At 46.1% G+C, this 9,863-nt stretch overlaps 2 non-coding genes across 2 annotated transcripts; one reads left to right on the forward strand and one right to left on the reverse strand.

Moving 5' to 3' along the window:
- The first annotated feature begins 7,055 nt into the window (after positions 1-7,055).
- TRNAS-CGA lies at positions 7,056-7,137 on the forward strand. The gene has a single exon. It is a non-coding gene; the product is annotated as a tRNA-Ser (tRNA).
- A 1,190-nt stretch (positions 7,138-8,327) lies between these two features.
- Positions 8,328-8,400, reverse strand: TRNAF-GAA. Its single transcript has one exon. It is a non-coding gene; the product is annotated as a tRNA-Phe (tRNA).
- Positions 8,401-9,863: the final 1,463 nt, after the last annotated feature.

The following is a 9,863-nucleotide window of genomic DNA, read 5'->3' on the forward strand; positions in this document are numbered from 1 at the left end:
CGCCTGGCGCACTATAACAAGCGCTCGACCATCACGTCGCGGGAGATCCAGACGGCCGTGCGCCTGCTGCTGCCCGGGGAGCTGGCCAAGCACGCCGTGTCCGAGGGCACCAAGGCCGTCACCAAGTACACCAGCTCCAAGTGAGTCCCTCTGCAGCCACCCTTTAACCCAAAGGCTCTTTTCAGAGCCACTTAATTCATAAAAGAAAGAGCTTGCTCACTTTGTCTATCTCTTTTGTGTGTGGTGAGATGCGTCTGGGGACATCTTGAAAAGCAGCATTTAACTGTAGGTTTGTGTTAGCTGTGGCATCTGTTCAGACGAAGAGAAGTTTGCATTTTTCTAGAATTTCTACTATTCAAACTTTTCGCACATAACTTCTCCCAGTCGACTGGATAGCTTCAACATCTGAAATTTTCAAGGAGGGCAACAATTCGCCAGGGAAATCACAAAAGGCGAGGGAGCAGGGCCGTGACCAGGCAGAATTTGAACTAGATGTTGTGACAGGCCTCAGCTGACCTCCCTGGGGTGTCCAGCAATGTCCTGAGCTGAGCCTGGCAGGGAGGGCAGGCCTCCCATCACCCAGTCTTGGGTTTGAGCTGCCCCCAGGGGTGGGAGTAACTTTGAGCAAGGTGACTCCTGCTGAGGGTTCCAGAGACCAACCCAGCTGTGAGCCATGTTAGTCCCCGTGTCCATCCTTCCGGAAGCACATTCTTCTCGGGTTTCCACTGAGGTAGGAGATCTATTCTTTTTTTGTTTCACAATCACCTGACAAGCCAGTCACTGAGCTCATTACAATTGAGAAATGTAACATCATATCCAAATAATATGTAACCTGGACAAGCATTGAGTCTGCTCTGCGGCTTCATTGTCATAGCACCGGCCCGGAAAGAGGAGGTTGGGGGTTCAGGCCTCAGCCGGGCCTCCTATCTGCTTTTCCTGGTCCAAACCTCTAAAAGGAGAGATTTTCTCTAGGTGACTAGGAACCAACCTGAATGCACATGGAATGCAACCTCTGATGCTCAGACTTCACACCGCTTAGGAGGACAGGGGTAGAAGGCTGAGCGGTGTCCTTCGTACAGACACTAAGAGTCGTTTAGGACTCAGAATACTTGCCTCCACGTTGTGGTATTAGCAGTAGAGAGGTAGCCATGCTCAGCTGAGGTTTGCCCCTTCATCTTGCCATTTGAGATCAAGGGACAGAGATTCAACAGATCCAAAAACAAGTCCTTTCGGGTATGTTTGCTGTGTCTGGTTACCGAGAGAGATTTCATTGTCTTTGCAACCTCAGAACCCTCAGCACACTTGGAATGGATTTGGCGTGCAATAATTTTTTCACGATGGACCATTGAATGGCTAATGGTCTTTCTAATTTCAAAGTAATATGTAGAAACATTCATCGATGATCTCTGAGGAACCGTGGATAGTGTGCCGAAGCCCGTGGGCCGTGGTGGAGAGGCTAAGTCCTCTACCTTTGAATCTTCCCAGCTACTTACTATATCTCCTAGTAAACCTGCAATTTCCCTTGCTTTTTCATTCTTAGCCTTATTCTAAAGGAAGGTAAGAGAGGAAAAAAGAAAAGAAAGGGTTAAAAGTCCTAATTTAAACTTTAAGATAAGTGCTGTGATTTGCCTACTTTTTAAATGGTTCTGGACTATAGGACATCTCGGAAATGTGTGAAAAGAAGAGACTACGGTGTTGTCTTAGAAGCACAGTGGTTAGTGATAAAACAAAGAATGTAGCAGGAGACTAGAGGCGAATGGAAAATCATTTCGTGGTCTAAAGTCTTCGGCTGTTTTCTGGACAGATTTTTACATAAGAGGCTTGAAAAAAATATCAAACCCTGAAAATAAAAGGATTTCTGTTTTATCTGCTCTGTTTATTTTGTCCCTCTAAGATAGATCTTAAAATTATTTCTGTCTCTACAAGTGCCTACTCCCCCATCCTTAGTGATGAGCACAGAATTCTGCAAGCGATGGGTTGCATCCTGAGCAGCTTCTTGCTCTTCACGATAATGGTCCAGATCAGTTCCTTCTTTGCTGAGCATCTGAAGACTGACATTTCTTTAGAATGGAATTGCACGTAATCACTGCTAACATGTACCTCCAGAAGAGGTGAGTTCGTGACTGTGCCAAATGATGAAAGATTACAGAACAACTTAAAAAGTCCTGGACACTCTCAGTTGTGTCTTTGCTAAAGGGGCTTCTCTTTAATTGAAATACTATTTCTTTCCTGACCTGCATTGTTAGTTATTCAAACCTCCTCCCTGGTAAACGTTCCCTGGCTTGGAACCCTCAGATGGGCAGCTCCTCGTGCTCTTTACGTAGGCCTACCATTGTCTAGGCCAGCCCTGCGGTCCTTCCTTCATGTCCGGGTGTTCATCGTCAACAATGAACACTGGATAAAGTTTGGTGAATTGACTTAAAAGAAATGTCCCTGAAAGGGAGAGAGGAAAGGCATGGTGATGGTAGAAAATGTTGGGGAAAGAGAAATGGCCGGAAGAGTCTCCACGTGGTTGTCCAACCAGGGAGCGTTAGGCGTGTGAAGTGAATGTGATCGTGACTGCACCATGGATAACGACTCAGCTGACATCGATCCCACTGGAAACGTGTGGTTAGACTTGACCCTTCGCACTGCCTTGCCCACCATCAAAACATCTCAAAGCCAAGCTGATTTTGCCTTCAATGTATGTGAAATGCTTTTCCTTTGTGTTCTCCTATTGCCCCCTGTGGGGAACTTCAATACCTCTTCCTCACCACAGTCCGCAACAGCCTCCTCCTGTTCTCAGGACTGGCCCTCTGAAGCCATTCTCAGCATAGCACACACGTGAAATTTGGCTTAAAATACAAAACATCATTTTCTCCTTAAATTTTCCTAGTCTTAAACCTTTCCTTTTTTTCTAATCTGTGCATTTGAAGCCATATATTTCCCTCCAAATGCTGCTTTAGTTGCATTTTGTATTTTCATTTTTTCACTTCAAAGTATTTTCTAGTTTTCATTGTACTTTTACTGTGACTGTGGGTCATCTAGATGCATAATGTGTGAGTTTCCCAATATCCGAGAATTTTCAGATAGAATTTTCTTTTGGTATTAACTTCTAGTTTAATTCTATTGTTGTCAGAAAACATTTTTAAATTATGTTAATTCTTTAAAATTTATCAAGACTTGCTCGATGGCCCTGTTTTGGTGAATTTTTCATGTGCACTTGAATATAATGTGTGTTCTGCAGTGGTTGGACGTAGAGTCTTATAAATGCCAGTTTAGTCAAGTTGATTGGTTGATAGCCATGGTTCAAGTTCTAGATCCCTACATAGTTACCCGCTTTTCTTTAAATTTCTCATCGGCTACTCAATTGGATCTTTAAAATCACCAACCATCGTCCTGATTCTATTTCTTGTTTTCATTTTCTCAGTTTTGCTTCATATACGAATAAATATGTCATTCTGACGAACTGATCATTTTATCACTATGAAACATCCCTCTTCATCTTTGGTCTCACTTTTCGCCTTGATGCCAGCTCCGTCTCATCTTGATGTATCCACACCGGCTTCTGATGGCTGGTGTCTCATGGCACATCTTTCCCCACCACTTTACTTTCAGCCTATGGCCTTATTTTTCATGTGTGTCTCTTGTAAGCAGGACATAGTTGGCTCCTGTTTTTCTTTATTTTATTTTATTATCTAGTCCAGGGGCCCCAAACCCCAGGCCACAGACCAGTAGTGGTCCATGGCCTGTTAGGAACTGGGCCGCGCATCAGGAGGTGAGTGGTGGGGCAGTGAGCGAAGCTTCCTCTGTATTTGCAGCCACCAGACTCCCCGGCTCTAGACTAGCATCACCGCCTCGGCTCCACCTCAGATCGTCAGGCATTAGATTTTCAGAGGAGCACTGGTCCCTAGTGCCGAAGAGGTTGGAGACTGTTTATAGTCTACCAATCTCTGCCCTTTAGTTAAGTATTTGTCCCATTTACATTAAGTGCACTTATTTATAATTGGACTTAAGTCAATCACTATGTCATTTGTTTCCGTTTGTCCCACTTGTCCTTTGTTCCTCCTTTTCTGCCTCCCTTTGAGGAGATATTTATTGTTTCATTTAACCTTTGTTTAACTTAAAATGTATTATCGTTTCTCTCTAGGTGCTTTTAAGATTTCTTTTTAAACTTTGGTTTTTCAAGCATTTCAGTATAATTTGGCTACTTATAGTTTTAAAAATGTTTTTCCTGGTTTTTGTTTGCTAAGCTTATTGAATGTACGCATCGATGTCACATTTTTTTCATTGAACAGTATACTTAATATGAGTTCAGTTTAATGCATGTTCAATGACACTTTGATTTTTAAAAATACCTTCACTGATGACATCTACACTCCAAAAATTAAAGGTTGGTCTCCAGTGTCTCTCGTCATGTCCAGACGTCCCGCCTTCGGAGGGCGCAGCCTTCTCCCCTCGGTCCGGCCCGTGTCCTCCCATTTAGTCCCATTCGCGTCCATGCCCCGCTGCAGATCGGGTGGATCCACGTAGGGGTAGCTCGGTTTGAGGGATTTCTCAGAAAATGAGAGGGTTTAAAAGTTTCATGACTTTTTGTGCGTTTCGTGACATTTTGTTAAAAAGCACGAGTTTAAGAAGGACAGTTTTTCTCCTGGAGTGAACGTACCGCCGGGAGGAGGGACATTACTCGGTGTGGTGCCCAGGTGTCAAAAACTCTGCCAGCACCGCGTCTGCGCGAAATGACCACGAGGGGGCGGCGGAGCCGCGCTGGGAGCGGCCGGCCTGGCCACCAGGGGCACCAGGGCCACCAGGGCCACGAAGACTCATGGCAGTTCTTTCACACTTATCGGGGGCACTTTAACTTTTGGCTCTCCTTAGAGGTGAAGTCGCACCTGATCTCATTCTGGGTATTTTGACTGGATGAAAGGAACGGACAGAAACTAGCATTTGACAAGTCTGACCGATAGTGCACATTTTAGAGATGCTTTGTGTCACGACACTCGCCGTGTGTAACTGCCCACATGCCAACCCTTCAGGTCGCCTCCACCCCAGAGCCACAGCTCACTGTCTCCTGCGGTCTGTGCTCCCTGCTCTGAGCAACCAGCCTCTCCCACCACTGGGCGAGGCTCATTGGGTCACCTCTGGCCGAAAGCGTCGCACTGGCCTCTCCGCCTGGTTGTCTCGGGCTCGTGCGCAGGGCTCATCTGGGCTGTGGCTTTCATAAGGAAGACTCCTTAACGCCGCTCACCAACCGCCCGGACTTCCCACAGTACCGTGCACTCTCTTTGCGTGCACTTGTTGGTGTGATAAGTTAATCGCTGTCTGTCTCTTGCCGCAGTGTAGCATGAGGTCGGCAGTGGGGTTCGCTCTTGCTGTCGGGGAGCCCACACAGCCTTGCAAGTGCCCAGTTCATGACAGGCACTTGATGGATACTGGCTGTAAGACCGAACTCCTACCATGCCTTTCTGAGGAAGGCATTGTTTTTCTAATTTCAAGTCGAGACCTAATAACCTATCTTGCCAAAGTGTGTTGCTAGCATGTGAGTTACAATTCAAACATGACTTTGCCTGGCTCAACAGCTCATTTTTAAATATCCTACTAGATGTGGGTATATTTTCTTCGAACTCCCAAAGCCCTGACTTTTGCAGTTTCCATATGTAGGGAGGAAAAGCTTTTTTCTCTACTCTCTTAGGTTTGTTAGTAAGACCTATGAATTAAACTGACAAAAACCAGATTATCAAGAGAAACAGTTTACAAAATTTATTGATTTTAATATTTTTTATTTTAATTTTAAATGCATGGAGGCTTCTCAGAAAAGTGAAAACCCCCAGAGTAGTTAGACTCAAAGCTTAAAGTATCATTTAACAAAGGGTGACAAAGTGCGGAGAGACGACCAGACCAAGGCCAGGGGCACGTGGGACGCCAGAGGCCGTCACTGTGGGAAGGTGAACTGGGGGAACCAGTGGGAAATAAGGGCTGTTTAGGAAAGTCTGCGGTGCAGACCCAACTTGGTGCCCACTTCCCGCCTGGTACCGGGACGGGAGGGAGACCAGCTCTGCAAAGGAAACCTATGCCCTGCTTTTAGAGGGTGGTGGAGCTGGCGGGGTGTGTGGGGGGGGCGCATAACAGAGAGCCCTTCCTGTGTTTGCTGTTTGTCATCACCTCCGAAATAATTCTTACACCAAAGTGGCCTATTTGGGGCCTATCTGATCCCCTTCAGATGTCATGTTGAAACTAATAATGGGAAAGAAATAGCTGGAACGATAGTAACAGCTCCCATTTATGCCCTGTTGTTAAATCCGGCATTTATTGATCTTTTACATAGACGCTAACAGAGCACAGACCGAGCGCGTTCCACAGCGTGTTAAATGACCATGAGCGACATGGAGGCACAAAGCACAGAATGGGACGAGCGCTGGCATGAGGGGGATTCACAGTTTTAGATCTAATGTTCGGGCTGTGTTTCCGGGTAAGGGACTGAGTCACACATTCGTCAAAGCGACAGCGTTGCAGCAGGAAAGCAGTCAGAGCAGAGCCCCTGAGACAGCAGAGTGCCCGGTGTCCGGACAAAGAACAAGGGAGCCAGCAGTCACTGAGCCCACAAGCGAGGTCACCCACAACCTGGCCGTCCAGCGAGGACTCCCGCATTCGCTCTGATGAGGTGAGGACATGCTGTCGGGTTTTGAGCAAAGCTGTGCCTTAAAGTGCTTTATGTTCAAAAAGATCTCAAAAAGGCTTTTCATGGACTGAAAAGAAAGGGTGAAGAAGGAAACTTACTAAGAGGCTTTGCAATATTTCGTGTTAGAGATGAGGGTGTCTTGGACCAGGGTGGGAGCAGTTGGGTGGTGAGTTTTTCAGCAGACAACATTCGAAGGTAGAGCAGAGAGAACTCCCTACGGGCGGAATGAAGGGATGAGTCGAGCATACTGCCAAGGGTTTGGGCCTGTCTGAAAAGTTGAAATTGCCAAGTGAAATACGTAAGCTTGGGGTAGGAGAAGGTTTTCTTGGAGAAACTGAAGAATGGGTGGTCTCCGCCCTCCACGCAGCATGGCAGATGTCTCGGGGTCCCTACCGAGGCTGTGATGGCCGAGTGGTTAAGGCGCTGGACTCGAAATCCAGTGGGGTTTCCCCGCGCAGGTTCAAGTCCTGCTCACAGCGCTCACGTTTTCCGTGTAGAGCAGTTTTTCTTCCTGATTATCCCTGAAAGCACTCTCTCACAGCAATCCTCAATGTTGTGCTGACCCCAGAGGCCGAGGAGAGCCATCAGAATTTAGGAGAACGCTCCATCGTATTTGCCAAGCACTTTTTGAAGCACTTTATACAAAAGAGATTGAGACACAGAGATGATGTGTTTTGACTTCTGACTTCGCCTCAAGTTCCAAGTCCACATGAAACCTCATCTCCTCAACGGACTAAACCCCTCTCTTACATTACATTTTGCATTTTCGGCTGGTTCGCCTACTTTGCACCTCAAGTAATTTTTAAGTCAATTTTATATATGTTAGAAAAATTAGTTCCTGGTTTCTATGTTTCTTTGTCACATACGATTCTTAAAATGTATACTTCTGTTGAATTCTTGCCTCCTTATTGCATTTTGTGGACAGGTGAATATTTTGGAAAACAGTCATAAGGACTCAAACCTGGCGCTCGCGTGCTGCTGTTTATTTTTAAAAAGGAGAGAACACACAGCCCTCGCACTTCGCTAGGGAAGCTGAAATTGTGAACCTCAGGCTAAGGGCACTTTGACTCGGGGAGCGAGGAGGGACCCCCCGAGGGCGACTGGGACCGCGCGGGAAGCAAACTCGCGGCCTTGCCGTTGACTGCGCTCTGCTCTAGCCCGCTGAGCTGGCGAGCTGTCTGCGGGAGCCTCTTCTTTTGAGACGATGATTTTAAACATTCGTTGACCTTTCTGAGCTTGAGAGAGAATTTCTCTCGCTCCTTTGCCACCTCCCTCATTCACAGACTTTAATAAGGAGTCTGCGCTATTTCAGCCCTGTGTGTTTGGACTAGAAAATCCACGGGGAAATTTTTGTGTGGAGATTGAATCCAGTCTGCGCTGGACTGAAAATTGGAACTTCTCTTTAAGGACTTGTGACTTAATGACCTGTTGTTTTCAAGTTGGTTCAAGGCGACGGAAAGGAAGACGAGTTGGGTCGAGGAGAGGGGCCGCGTGTTCAGGGCCTCTTAGGGTCGCACACAGGCACTGACGTCGTGGGCAGTGACACCCGCTGCTGGAACAGGAGCCCCGGCAGGGCCCAAGTGTGTTTCTGGGATGCGGGAGACGGACCGCATGGTTTGCAGAAGTGTCAGGTAAATGTTAAAATTGAAAGGCGTTCACAGAAAACGCTTGCCGAAACCCGGGATCGAACCAGGGACCTTTAGATCTTCAGTCTAACGCTCTCCCAACTGAGCTATTTCGGCCAGCTCTTACGCTATGTTCTTCTGTCAATTATTTTTAAATAGTCCATTCTTATCACTTTTCTTTCCGGATGTCATATCTCAGCAAAACTAAGAAAATTTTGGTCTTCTTTCTTGAAAATACAATGTTTGCCCATTTCGAAAATAAATGTAGCAACATAAAATCAGACTGGGGGAAACTCACCCAAAGTTTCCTGAGTATGCCAGGAAGAAGGAAAAACAGCGGTAAAGGAAACTCTGTGGTTCCTAAGGATGGAAACTGGCTGGCCGTGGGCTGCGGTGATTCGGGGTGGAATGGAAGCTCCCTGGAACCAAAGACCACACCATTTGGGATCTCGTATAGTTTGGCCCTCAAAATATCTTCTGTTTTTTGGGTGTTTTCATTTCGTCCCCTTCTGTTCTATCAAGGTATAAACTGCAAAAGGTAGAGTACGCAGATCTGAAGTCTATGGCTTAATCATCTTCGCAAGTTTATATCCCTGTGGAACCATCAGCTCCCTTGCTCAAGCTCTCACTTAGCACCCTTCAAGGTGAGCCACTGTCCTGAGCCCGTTCACTATACGACCGTCACTTGTTTTGACTTCGTATACGCCGAATCATCTAGGATCTGCATTCTTATGTCTGGCTTATTTCGCTAAATATTGTCTTGGAGACTTATCTGTTTTGTGGACGACAAAGGGGCCACGTACTAAACCTGACAAGCTGAGGGGGATGGAGGGCTACATGGTGGGCCCTACAAACTCAGAGATGGGAGAATAACCACATAGGATGGTCTGAACATAAAAATTCCTAAAAGCGGGTCATGGCGGGTAGTCACGTCCTAGATCTGTAGCTTTCTTTACAAAACAAAGGTCAGTGTTCACATTACATGAGCCTGTCTATTGTCTTTTTGCACCTAAGATAACATATCTTTGAAATTTCAGAGTAATTTCCTTTGCCAGACCCCTCAGGGCACAACCTCGCACCAGAGACAGACCACAGAACCCTTCATAGTGATCTTGCTCCCCAAATACCATCTCTCTGTGCTGTAAATGTTATCTATTAACTATCCTGTACTAGCCAATGTGGAAGAAGCATGTGTTTCTCCGTTTTGCTTTTTATCCAATCCCAGAAATCCTCTCTTGCTTTTTCTCACCTCCCTAATCTACCACCAACGGATGTCATTGAAAAACCCCGACCTCTGCAACCTGCCATTCGCTAGAGCATTTTCTCGATCCATTAAAATTTTCTTCCCTGACAACTGTCATCAGTTTGCCTCAAATAAACTCATAGAGATTCTCTACAGATTTGGACTTTTCTTATATTAACAGTTTTTATGTGTAAATGAAGATTGTTCCTTTTCATCGACTTCCATTGAATGGACATACCACGATTTAATGCTGATGGGCATTTGGATTCTTTCCAACTTAGGGTTATTAGAAATAGCACCGAATCTTCTTGTGCATGGCTTTAGGCGAGTATAGACA

Source organism: Pteropus vampyrus, unplaced genomic scaffold (assembly GCF_000151845.1).
Source record: "Pteropus vampyrus isolate Shadow unplaced genomic scaffold, Pvam_2.0 Scaffold124, whole genome shotgun sequence".
NCBI lineage: Eukaryota > Metazoa > Chordata > Mammalia > Chiroptera > Pteropodidae > Pteropus > Pteropus vampyrus.